Consider the following 14,465-nt stretch of genomic DNA (forward strand, 5'->3'; position numbering starts at 1 on the left):
ATCCCCCCCGTCCTTCAGCAAATATGTAGTTATCTTATCCTCTCCAGCTGATTTCCCCCTTTTCATAGTTTCTAATGTTTTCTTGACCTCGTGGTTCGTCACTGGCGGAACGTCTGACTGTTTTTCCCTACCGCCAATCTCGTTACGGTCCTGACTACTTTGGCTACTGTAGAGATTTGTATAGAACTCCTAGGCTACTTTAACTATCTTGTCCATATTCGTGATAACGTTGCTCGCCTTGCCCCTTATCGCGTACATCTAGTTTTTACCTATCCCAATTTCTTCCTCACCGCCTTAAGGCTTCCCCCGTTCTTTACAGCATGCACAATTTTCTCCATGTTATACTTCCTTATATCGGCCACCTTGCGCTTATTGATTAGCTTTGATATCTCGGCCAATTCGATCTGGTCTGTTGGATTGGAAGCTTTCATACTCTGGCGTTTCTTAATCAAATCTTTCGTCTCCTTAGACAGCTTACGGGTATCCTCACTAACTGTCCTACCACCTACTTCTACCGCGCACTCTGTAATGATATCTCTGAAATTATTGTTCCTTGCTTGTAGGGTAAAGTCACCATCCTCGGTTAGAGCTGAATATCTATTCTGTAGCGAGATCCTGAACCCTTCTGCCTTCTCCCTCACCGCTAATTCGTTGATGGGTTTCTTTCTTACTAATCTGTTGCGTTCCTTCTTCAGATTTAGGCTAATTCGGGACCCCACCATCCTGTGGTATCTGCATCGCACTTTCCCGATTACCTCGACATCTTGCATAATGGCGGAGGTTGGACACATTATGAAGCATTTCCTTTACCATCAAACTAATATTAATACACTTTTCAGCGCCTGAAAATATTTATTCGAACGCAATGATGCATTTAAGAAGCCCGCGTTTTTGCACGTAACTAGTATGAAAGACAATTCGGCGGTAATAGTTGGATACAAATTCAGAAACGTATTAGGAAGTTGGTAGAGATCAGCCCAGAAACTGAACGTAATTAAACATTAACTTATTTGGCAGTCGCCGCCTAAAAGATGCAAGTGTCAGAAGGTCCCGCACGACAGCCTATAGACCCCTAAAGACGGAGCTTCAAATGTACCCAGTAATGTTTATTCGTACAGGTATTGTATACAGTTTTTTTGTTCTTTTGTAATGCTTTTCCTACATACGTAAATGATTTCTGCTATCTTAAAAACGTTGACTTGCTTCTTTCGCAAGTTTTGTCTTGCTGTAGTTGCCCAGACTTCAGGTTCTTTTTTGTATCTCAAGCTTCATGCCGGTGCTCTGAGAAACTGCTCATGCCTCAACAAAGCACTAAGAACAAAGCAATACCCTTCTTGAGGAACCATGGTTTCTTCTCTTAATATAGCGTGTTAAAGATAGGCAAAAACAATTCATCAGTGTGAACAAAAATTAACAAAATTGCTCGCAATGGGTTTTAAACCAAGGACTTCTTGGCTCAAAAAGAACAGGAGGAGAAAGAGTGAAGTCAAGCGGCCCGGTCATTTCAATCCAGGAGAACCACAGCAGCAAGAATACCAGCAGAAACTGGTACCTTCATTTGACGAATTTGGAGGCCTGTGTGTGAAGATAATCTTTTTTTGAATGGTCGGCAGAGTGACACCAACTCGGCTTTCACGTATTCATTTCCTTAGGTTTCGCCGGAGTTTTCGCTTTGCACAATAAACTGTTTATTGTTTATTCATTCAAACTGGCGGAGCTTCTAGCTTCAAAGTCGGCGGTCTAGTAGAGAGACAGTTTGATTAGCGCTGTATGCGTTAAGAGTAAGGTCCGGCAGCTAACACTGCTATTGGGCCTGTGCAGGTCATAGCTTAGCAAAATGGGGCTATAAGGTTCAAAATAAAAACCTCAAATTATAAATACATGATATAATACGGATTAAGAATTCTAGATATTTTCAAAAAAAGCCATCGAGGCAAGAAACATGTGCCAGAAGAATATTATTTTGAAAAGTCAAACTGTATACGGATACATATTTCATGCATAATACATCGGACACAAATCGGAGCTAATAAAATATTACTAAACACTTATAAGGTCTGCTGGGCACAATTCGTCACGAAGAACGAGAAAGCATTTCTTTTTTTAATTACTTATATTGGGTAGCCACGAAAAAATCACCTTCGAAGAATTTCCAGCAGTTTCTGACCGAAATGGTTGAAGTGGCAGTTATACCATACCCTAATTCATTCACATCTTCATTATTGTTTAGTGGTAGGGTGTTTAAAACAAAACCTAATCTCTCGAGGCTAATAATGTTGCAGAAAAAGCAATACGATATGTCGAAAACCTTGTGTACAATGATCATACAGGTTCCTACTTAGAGCATTCCGTCCTAGAAGTTAACAAATTATTTGAGTTTAAATTGCTTTGCTATGTCTTTATTGATCTGAAAATTAATCCAACTAAATATGTTCAAATAAACTCTAGTAGTAAGGCGCCTTATAAATTGGGGCACACCAGTTACAGAGTACCACTTGTTCGGACTAACTATGGGACAAAAATGCTTTTGTTTTTAATTCCCAACGTTCTTAACAAGCATACACTAGTAATGGTAATAATTCAGAAATTGTTTCCCAGAATGCCTTCAAAAACAAGGCTATAGCTTACCTTATTTCTTGTTTGGTTGATTAAAGGGTTGTTTCATGCTGAAATTCCTTATATCATCGATGTTCTGTTAACTGTGTGAATTTCTTATATTTCTTATTCTAAATATGCCTTGTAAATATTCAGTGTATAATTATGTCACTGCAAAAGAGTGAACCTTCATCCACTGCTTTGCATAAGTATGAGCTCTCTGTGTATGAGAATGTATGATGGTCTTGCTTCTGCTGCTTGTTGTGAGCGTTGCGTCGAGTGCTTGGGCCCCGTCAAGCATGTTTATCTGCCTTTTGCTCTCTGTATTCGAGAAATTGTTTGAATAAAACTCAAATCAAATCAAACCAAAAATATCATCTTTTAGCATATCCTTATAATTCATGTGTAGTAATAAATTGTATAACTCCGTATAACTCGTGCTATTGTATTTCCAGTTGTGGTGTATGGATGCGAGAGTTGGACTGTGAAGAAGGCTGACCGCCGAAGAATTGACGCGTTTGAATTGTGGTGCTGGCGGAGAATCTTGAGAGTTCCTTCGACGGCCAGAAGATCAAATCAGTCGATATTGTCGACCATAAACCCTGGCTGCTCATTGGAGGGTCAAATTCTAAAGTTAAAGCTCAGCTACTTTGGTCATCTGATGAGAAGAAAGGAGTCGCTGGAGAAAGATTTGATGTTGGGAAAGGTTTAGGGTCACCGGAGAAGGGGTAGGCAGCGAACGCGATGGTTAAATGGCATCCTCAAGGCGCTGCAGATGATGTTATGTGATGTTAGGGAGATAGTAAGAGACCGGAAAGCGTGGCGTGATATGGTCCATAGAGTCAGGAAGAGTCGGACACGACTGAACGACTGAACGGAAGTGAATAAATTGTTAGGGCTGTGTTTTGAAATGGTCCATTTAGAACGGGACCGCATAAAGGCTCCGTTTGGTACTAAATACAGCGTGGCGTTGCTGTTCGTGAAGAGAAAACTCACGAAAAAGCCCTGGCAGGTTACAGTTGCCAGGTGACATGGGAGGACGTCGCTGGACGGCGTAGTGTATCACGTCACGTTGCCACAAGATATGGTAGATTTTTCAACAGCTGCCAATCCTTGTATCTATTACAAGATGACAGGGGGAGTTGAGAAGTGAACCAGGAGTCAGATTACATTCCGCGCTCTGCAAGAAAGCAATATAAAAAGCCCCTCTTCTAATCGTTGGCCCCAAACGGCGCACAGAGGCGCCTATAGGAGTCTGACGTTGTGGTTATTTTGATGCGGTTTTTTTTATCGACTCGTAGCTAATCAGGTTCTGAACTCTTGGAAAGATAGCTTCAGACTTCAAAACATTTAGTAAAATGTACAAATTGAAAATCATCTTATTTTTAACAAATATTGCGACAGAATGCACTAAAACCAATTATGTCTACGAAAACTATGAATTGTGATGGATACAGGTGTTTGCTTTTTGACATTAGAACTATACGACAGCGAAACATGCAAAAACTATGGGAATATCAAAGGCATTTGAACTGTTATGGTCTTGTGTCTTGTCTATGTCAGAGCACTAGAAAGCATAAATGTTTTTCGTTTAGCGCAATAGTACCTTCAGTTAATATTGGTATTTAGATGTAGAATAGCTTGAAAGGCGAATACAGAGGAACCTACTGAAAAAACGGGCACCCAGTAGCCTCCCTCTATTTTCTTGCGCTGCAAATATAAGAACGCTGGATTTTCAAAACGTTTGGCATAGCTAACATACATATTTAGCGTCTCCATTAGTTGTCCACTATTCATTGTCATTTATGCACAGGTGGCGGTTATAAAGCATGGGCAGTAGACATGTATTTTGTGGGCACTAGGAACCCAATGTAGAAAATAAGTGTCACAGAGTCCTAGGCGAGTATCGAGCACCAGATTATTACAATGCCCTCCTCCTATATGGCACAATGGAGCGTGCCTATAGTGTTCAAATAATGCAACTCCTACCGTGTCCCCGCCTATGAATCAAGAGAACCTGAAAATTTTCAGCCGTCGAAAAATCTGCATGACAGCAAAAAGAGCTGGCGTAGAAAAAAGCACAACGAAAAATGTAACAAGGGAAAGAAGAGAAGCTGATTTTGGTCGAGGACGTTGAGTTAAAAGAACAAAAATTATCATAGAAACATGAAGCTCAGTCAACCACCAACTATTTTGGTCGCCTTTTCGTGCTTTTGACTTGGATAAGCTTCCAACCTTCCAAGACAACTTCGTTCTGTTTTTCGGGGGGGGGGGGGGGGGGGGGGGGGGGGGGAAGGTAGGGCCACCTAAACTACTGAGAGGCACTTTAATTGCTGGCATTGCATGAGGTGCTTGTTGTAGCTATTACAAATGAAATAAGAACATTGTTTGTACTTTCTCGCAGTCGTTTTACTATCATTAATTGGGCTGCGTTCATCGCCTTTTAAATCTCACTTTAGTACACAGGCATCTACTACGCAAAGACACTGACGAAGTGGGACATGTGGCCATAAATGCACACAACAACGCCTTACACCGGCGATTGAAAGTGTCGTCACAGGTCATACACCATCAAATATTCCTATAAAACTGAAAATCTATTAGGGGCAATTCTATCATTGCCTCTCTGGGTCGATCACGACAACACTCAAGAACAATAAAACCACTCGAAATAATTTCCTCGTAAAACGGAGCCAAAGAGATTAGCCAGGCTGCACCAATTTAAAATTCTCTAGCTTCGGAGCGAAACAAGTTTGGGGCATTGGCCCCGTTTGTCCGTCCAGACAGGGTATTAGGCGGTGACAGCCGAAGCTAAAAGGTCCCCAAAACTTTTTTCGACGGTCGTTCCTGTATCTCAGCTGAACGGGAACTTAGGCTTGCAGAGTTTCTCGATGGAATTTCATCAAAATGGAGGAGCGTTGATAGCAGTGTGCTGATAACTTTGGGTTTAAAGTACTTTAAGGAGAGCACGAAAGCATACCGAGGACGAAGTTACAACATCAAGACCGTTTCAGAATAATGTTTAGCAACAAACTTTCGGCCAATTACGCCCTAGTTTCGCAAATTCAGTTGTGTTACGCAAGACCTAAAACAATCGATAATGGTATTACAGACAACATTCGAGAGTGAAGCTCCATTCGTTCTTGTTCCATAAAGAAAGTATAAAGGTAAAAAGGGGTGAAGATAAAACTTCGCTATGGTGCACCATCTGTACTAAAATGGTGATGTTCTGGAAGCACAAGAGGCTACCTATTTGGTTCGTAGAATCTATTGAGCGGAAGATTTGACGGTATTTGAAAAGACGGGCGCTTCGCGGGGCTTATTATCAGGTGACGCATTGGGTTCCCGTTAAACAAGGAAATGCACGTACGTGGGGATGAGTCACAACGACGGAGGCAATACAAGCTTTTAAAAGATTATGAACCTCGCAACTGTACCTCATTCACAAAACAATTTATCATGAAATACTGCATGATGAATTGCTCGGACCACCCACATATATATCTTCACGCCTTGATGACGAACACAAAGTCGGCCTAATTTCATGTAACACCAAAGTATTTTCTGACTTGTGTATACCTCCTACACTTGTTGACTGGAGCCATCTTCTGTCTATATGGCAACAATTGAAGGGTTATCATTGTTCCAGTCATCAGTGTCCGATGTTGTGCAATGATGCCTAGTGTAAGAGTGCTTTACGCTATAATGTACTGACGAGTTTGCAGTAGTTATGACCATATTCTTCTATTCTGTTTGGTTTCCCATGGTTTCATTACATGCTGCACGTTTTACATGTTACAAATGTTATTGTTCTAATTCTCACTCTCCTGTCTAATCCTTTACCCTGGGGGTACAAATAAAATAAATACAAATAAAACAAACATCACCATCCTGAAAGCTCGCCGCTCAATATTTATGGCATCATGAGCCCATAAAAATAAAAATCCAAATTATCGCTAGATATCTGCAAAAAAATGGTAACAAATGCTCACAAATTATGACTCCAAAACAATGCTTATTAACCCAAGTGCTCTTCCCAAACAAGTGAGGAATAATTTCGTTAAATAGGAGTTCGCGATTTGCGATATAGAGAGCTGTTTACTTTTCAACAACTCCATGTGGAGTTTTTGCTGAACAGGGTCCTTGACGCCGTATGACGCGAACTCTACTCACGAGTAACGACAGTGTTCGATGGCGCGAGATGCAGCAGTGGTGGTCTCCCTTTTTGCCTACACTGCCCTCTTATCATGCGCTATGCTTCTAGTCCAGCCGGCATCGCAACAGCATCGTACGCTTCATCGGTTTACAGCTGCTGAAAGAAAAACCCCATTTGTTCGAGAGAACGTTTTTGGGATCAGGAAAAAACATAATAAAGATGACGCGAGTGAAGCGACGGCTGATCACCCGTTCTGGAATTACTGTGCTGCTGTATACTGCAGAACACACGCTAACTTTAACCACGTACTCGCTTTTGCGATACCATTATTATAATTTTTCATCATAGCATTAACGGCAGCGTTATCCACTATCCAGAGACAGCATTTTCGGCGTCATGTGTCAGGTGTCCAAGGAGAAGCGTGACAGATATATGGCGCCTTTTTTTCCCTATAAATCAATATGCATTTTCTATGACTGCATACTCTTACTATGTGTATTATACTAGTACCACAAATAGAAGGCGAATAAAGGAATTCACAAGGGAAGGTGAAAAACGGCAGCTAATAATGATGTTTCTTTTCAATGTGAAATTTAAATGAGCCTTTTATTTGTTTGGCTGTTTCGTCATAGGCGAATACACATTTTATGAGAGCACAGGGAGAAAGGGCAGCCGTAGCCCTCCACTGCGGCTTCCCTTTCTCTCTTTCCGCTTTCACTCCCACCTTCCTCGCTTTCCTTACGGCGCGGTTCAGGTGTCCACAGAGCAAGTGTGACAGATACTGCGCCTTTCCCTTCCTGTGAACCAACCAACCAACTACGAATGGAAATCACTAATAAGTGTTTGCGCGTTTTTTTATGAAAACGACGAAAACACGGTCCAGATATGCCAAATAATTGGAAAAGAAGCGCTGAAGGCTCACATGTGCGTATGTCATTTCACAAGGTTACATATCCTCAGGTAGACAAAATTATTTAAATGCTGTCTATTTTGCGGCCCTTATTGCCCTAATCGCGTTAAGTGACTAAATCCCACATAGCTTCTCCTCAGCTTGTTCATTTGCTGCAAATTAAATAATTGATTGAGGCCAGTGTTTACGGCTATGGAGCACTGTCTTCTATTATTAGGATAGAGTGAAGTGAACGCAATAGCATTGCGCTCTCATTGAAGGTAAAACACCACGTTGACATTATCGTAATTCTTCTTATGAGTGAAACTCACAAACGCCGATATCGCGGATGATAATTGGCGGGTAGCATGGAAGGGCATTAATTTCGCATAGCGCATTCTTTTGAATCAAGGTTTGGGAAAGACGGATAGCATTTATGTCCGCGAATAACACTAGCTTTGGTTTCAAATTCCTTTCTCGAAAGGAAAAACATGTTCGCTTGTATTGACTCTTATGTTTATACAGCAATCTCGGCACTAAAAGAAGGTAGTTTGTGTCATTAGCACCGACCAATGTGGCGACCTTTTTGGGATGTTCTGGGGGGCTAACGTTTAATTAATCCGTGCATACAAGTTTAGGCCGGTAGGAGTTAACATGCCTGTAATGAAATGTTTCCAGTGTTTACCGACCCCGTGCCTCGTTCTGAGCCCGAAGGACCTATGTATACTCCGTTTATAGAATCCGAAGTGTTCGCAAACACATGTGTGTTACTATTTTAACAGTTCTGAAAGCTATCAAACGTTTTAATTAAAAGTAGGCTTTACATGTAGGTGAGATGATCGCTGTCTAATTGAACCCACTAAGAAAGCGTAAGCTACGCGTGACAGCCCTGTGGAGGCACAGGCAGAGTTTTTCACAATGCCAGAGATACATGGGGAAACAATGCGGGAGTGAAGGGAGAGTGTAAAGGATGCGCACTTCCACATGGCAGAGTAAGTAGATACCAAGCTACTGCAATTAGCCGCCTACAAACGCGTATCCCAACGAAGCGCTATACCACCCGACACACACTGTATGGCCCACACAATACAAACACGAATGTGTCTGGCGCGGACACGTGGCTACATTTTACGACACAAAATGGGGATGCAGGATTAGCCTCATGATACCTAGAACAGGTCGCCGCAGTCTTGAGCAGTAGGAGGTTCTATTGAGCGGCGTGGGAAGTGGTGTGTCCTGAGATTACTCACGGAGCGTTTAAGCATCCGCTTGCTCATATAAATATATAAAGGGATCCACCATATAGAAGAACACAAATGCAGAAGTACCCTTCGTCTTATCAATAGTTTTCATCGTCTACACATTATCTCATTGGGGTGCAGCAGTTTATATGGGGGGGGGGGGGGGGGGGCAGGGGGTGTTCTTGTAGGCCCTGTGGTGGTAGCTTGCACTTCCAGAAGTTAGAGGCGTTGCGCAGGTGGGTCCCCCTGCTCGCCAGATGCATCAAAGAAGGAGATGGCAAGTAATGCAGAGAAGAGTTTACTTTAAGAGCTCATTATTGCTTAGGGATAAATAGGGCTGATTAGTCGGCAAAAGCGGCAGAGAAGGTGACATGAAAAGCGCAAGATTAAAAAAAAGTGCTCTAACTTTCGGCCCGCTCCTCCATACGTCCGCCCTCAATTCAGTTCCATCTCCACCATTCCTCAAGATTGAAAACCACCATGGAGGAAAATTATAATTATTGACACTAAATAAAACTGTTGTGTATACCACTCCACATTATGTTTTGCGATTCTCCTGTGAATTGTTTTTTCTTCACCATCTCGAACACTTCAAACCACGCTTTACAAGTATTCCATTAGAATAAAAATGATATCTGCTAGGCACTGTGGAACACAATGTGAAACCTTAAGCAACAGCTGAGAGACTATGATCCCAATTTCGTTTCGTCTAATGATTCAGATACATTTCGCTGTCTTTGATATAATAGGCTTTTATCCGCCATCACTGGTCTTGCCTAGTGTAAAATGTATTTTTTTATTTCATTTTTATTTCCACTTCTGCAATGAAAATTCCAAAAACCTGCTCGAACCGATAGCCGGAGGCTACTGTGGGGCTAAACAACGGAAATGTAGATAGGAAAAAATGCAGTCTTTCATTGAAATGATAGAATAGTAGCAACGAAAGACCAAAGCCCAGCATTGTGTAAAGATGAAATACATTCACGTGCACGCTTACGTTTACAGAAAAAGAGTAAGTCAGTACCGCATACACCCCCGTCATCGCCGGCTGTCCAAGCATCCGTCGTGTTTCCAGTTGGATATTTCTAACACAACCAGACCATTTAGAATCGTATCATTCTGTCGACCGAGACAGCCAAACCTGCATAGTTTATCTACCAATCATTTTTTATATAGTCAGCAAGAGAAGAAATGGCGCAAGACTTTAACCTCTAAATTTTAATGCTTGTGATTTCTACTTAATCATTGCGTCGTCCAAGCCGCTGAAACCTTTTTGGGCATATACATCACTTTGGATTCTTCTTTATCTAAACGATTGCGTAACCCTGGCCTTTTTTAGAAACTTAAAGAAAATTAGAAGCTCTTGATCTTGTAGTGCTATATCCTCTAGGTATTACAGTCAGCTCAGAGTTTTAGTGATGCAGCAAAACGATCTGTAAATAAGCTCCGCCTTAGAAATATTTATTTTATCCTCTGTCTGTTGGAGGCACAGCAAACCCAGGTAAACGCTATGTGCCAGCAGCAGGAGTTTGTTGGTCGCACTGGAAATATCTCGAGACTAGCTTACGACCATTGATAAGTAGGAAGCGTTCGCCTGTATGGCCAAAAACAACCTGTCAGGGGTGCACAAAAGAATGAATTCAGTGCAAAATATCATTTTGATGAATTCCTACGCCACAGAGATGGAATAATAACAAAAACATAGGTTGTACATATCATGCTGAATAACGTAGTCGTTCAGAGTGGTTTCCAAGAAATATGGCTTTAAAAACCTTTCACTTCCCCAGAGGTTTATTATCCTGCTGACTTCATCTTTAATCAAAAGATTGAAATCGTAAGCTTAGATTCCATGCTTTAAATCACTTGGTTTTGTCAGACAACCAAAGCTTGCAAGAATGTATGCGGGGTGCTGCGCTACAGTTTGAGAAGAAATTTCAGTGAAATTTTAGAATCATGTAGTGGCTCTTGCAATGTTGCTTGATTATTTCTTTGGTTACTGCCCCACCATGGTGGCTCAGAGGTCAGGCGTACGGCTACGCTGCTGGAGAACGTTACTTATATTACTGCGGTTCTGTCAGCATTTTGATAGCGACCAAAGCAAAACTCTCGTGTACTCTGCGATGCTGGTGCACGTTAAAGGATTCCTCACGGCCGAAATTTCCGTAGGCCTATACTACTGTTTCCCTCATAGCTGGTGCTGCTTTGGGAAGTTTAGCCTCACATAAAATATCACAGCACACAATAACATATTATACGACGTCATACGATACCACGCCAAACATTATCATTATATTTCATGCCATTCGAATCACACTGTTACGCCGCGAAGCGGCGCACTGAGAAGCAGCAGCAGAAGAATCAGAAGAAGGGAGGCGCGTGCAGACTGATCCGGGTTTTCTGAGCCGTGTGCGTCCGTCCTTCATGCGAAGTTCGCCTGTATTAAAACCATTTCATCTGTTACATTTGGTGGAGGTGCTGGGTGCCGCTCCCAGTGCCTCCATCAAATGTAACGGATGAAATGGTTTTAATACAGGTCAACTTCGTATGAAGGACGGACGCACACGAATCAGAAAACCCGGATCAGCCTGCACGCACCTCACTTCCTCTGCTTCTTTTTCTGCTTCTGCTGCTTCTCAGTGCGCCGCTACTTGGCGTAACAATATTATAGGACACCTACAGCAGTCCTACCATCATCATCATCATCATTATCATCAGCCTGATTATACCCACTACACGGCGAAAGCCTCTCCCATATTTCTCCAATTGACCCGGTTCTGCGCTAGCTGCATCCCCTTGACCCCTGAGAACTTCTAAATCTCTTTTTGGAATAACAGTGCGAGGGACGAGGATGAAGATAGAAGGACACAAACACAGCGCTAAATCTAAATCTCATCCGCCCACCTAACTTTCTGCCACCCCGTGCTATGCTTTCTTTCCCTTGGAATCCAGTTAGTTACTCTAAGCGACGATCTTCTAACATACTATGCTAAATTATACATACCTTCCATACCATATTGAACGAAGCCATTTGGGGTGAAAGCTCCGCGTTTCGGAAAGCCCGACGTCGGTGATGTCGGTATTATGAGAGGAAAATTGCTAGCAGTCCTGAGGCAGGTGATAGAAGAGACATGTTCGTGGACTGATTTGTCAGAGGGAGCACGATTCCTTTATTCTGATTACACTATTCCACTTTGTAGCTCTCAGTGACCACCATCCACGGTGTGCGTGGAGAAATGCTGCCGATATCGCGAATAGGAGACAGCATGGGGATGATATGTCGTTGTGACGTCAGCGGCCAATAATCACCAAACCAGGAAGCTTCTTTAAAATTAATAAAAAAATTCGATTTAAAATATCTACTGTGGATATGTAGGTTAAAGTATGACAAAATATAATTTAACCAGCGTGCAGTGAAATGCAATAATCAGTTTATTCTAATATGTTAGCTGTCATGACCCCTTTAAAACACTACATACCAATTTTTTCACGTAAAGCGAGCCAAATCAACTTTATGTGACGGCGAAACTACTGAGGGGTGCCTACGCAGTCGGCTATTAGTTGGAGAATCCTGGTTTTATGACGAAAACTGGCCATGACTGCTCTCCTCATAGTGGGAAATGTAATAAAACTAACATTATTAAATCTATTAAGTTATATACCGAAATGCTGACACACATAATATTTTCAACCGCGAAATAGCACTTGCGTAATTAGAATAGCATTGAAGGTCACTTGTCTCCAAATCCAGATTAGCGGTGGGCGAATAGGCACCAGTTCGAAGCACCAATCTTTAAGAATGCTGAAGCTCCGCACCACCAGTTTTTTTAAGGTAGCATGTCCATGATAAATCTTTTTCTTTATTTATTTAACAATACTGCAGACACTTTCTGGAGTCCAAGCAGAGTGCGGAAGTAAATATGTAGAAGCTATAAATACAAAATAAAGGCAAATAACAAATAATAAACATTCATACTTTTCAAGGAGGCAATAAATTTCAATTCATCCTTACAATCCACAACATCTTATGCAGCCTATTCCAATAGAGCACAGTTTTGTGGAAATAGGAATTTTTAAAAGGAATTGATAGAAGCATGGTGTTCTTCTAACGTTTCCCGTGGTTGAAGCGTGTGTTAGCCCGTAATACAGGGGTCGGGTCGCGAGTTTGTTAATCTGCGTCTTATGCTTAACTGGTCAACGCAGGTTGGTTCTAGCATTTTGTCACATAAAGCGCAGCGATGGTACGAAATGTGTCAGCGGTATCGGTATGAGTTACACAAGAGGACGTTAGGTGATATTTTTTAATATATTTGCTGGCAGGCTTTCCTTCATTAAAAACCGAATTTCGTCACCCGTGGCACTGTGTACTGGAGGCAACATGCTCGCGCTGCGTTATGCCATTGTTAATTAAGCGGATACAAATGTTGATAATTTTAAAGAACAGAAACAAATATTCGAACAGCACTGTGGAATCTACACTAAAGAAACTCGAAAGCCTAAGCGCAGATGCTACACACGATACATCACGTTTGCTCTCTTATCATCATCATTATCATCATCATCATCATCATCAGCCTGATTATACCCACTGCAGGGCGAAGGCCTCTCCCATATTTTTCCACTTAACCCGGTTCTGTGCTAGCTGCATCCACTTGACCCCTGCGAACTTCTTAATCTCATCCGCCCACCTAACTTTCTGCCGCCCCCTGCTACGCTTTCCTTCTCTTGGAATCCACTTTGTTACCCTCAGCGACCATCGGTTATCCTCTCTTCGCACTACATGTCCTGCCCATGTCCATTTCTTCTTAATTTCTACTAGAATGTCGGTAACTTGAGTTATTTCTCTAACCCACACTGCACGCTTTCTATCTCTTAATGTTACCCCTACCATTTTTCGTTCCATAGCCCTCTGGGTTGTCCTCAACTTAAGTAGAAGTCTCTTGGTTAGCCTCCACGTTTCAGCCCCATAGGTGAGTACAGGCAAGATGCAACTGTTGTATACTTTCCTCTTGAGCGATACCGGTAAGGTGCTAGTCATAATATGCGAGTGCTTGCCAAATGCGCTCCATCCCAATCGTATTCTTCTTGTTATTTCCTTTTCGTGGTCCGGATCTGCGGTTACTACCTGTCCTAAGTAGACATATTCGCCTACTACTTCCAGTATTTCGCTACCTAATGTAAACAGCTCTTCCTTCCCGAGACTGTTGAACATTACCTTAGTCTTCTGCATATTGATTTTCAAGCCTACCTTTCTACTTTTCCTGTCTAGATCATCAATCATTATTTCCAGTTCATCCCCCGAGTTGCTTAGCAAGGCAATGTCATCAGCAAATCGCAGATTACTGAGGTATTCTCCATCTACCCTTATCCCTAACTGCTCCCATTCCAAGTCTCTGAATACTTCCTCTAAACAAGCTGTGAATAGTACTGGGGAGATTGTGTCTCCTTGCCTAACACCTTTCTTTATGGGAATTTTGTTACTTTCCTTATGCAGAACTATGGTTGCTGTGCTGCCACTACATGTATCTTCCAGCGCTTTCACGTACGGCTCGTCTACCCCCTGATTTCGCAATGCCTGCATCACCGC

This window comes from Amblyomma maculatum, chromosome 8, assembly GCF_055883805.1.
Source record: "Amblyomma maculatum isolate TAMU_Amacu chromosome 8, ASM5588380v1, whole genome shotgun sequence".
In the NCBI taxonomy this organism is placed as follows: domain Eukaryota; kingdom Metazoa; phylum Arthropoda; class Arachnida; order Ixodida; family Ixodidae; genus Amblyomma; species Amblyomma maculatum.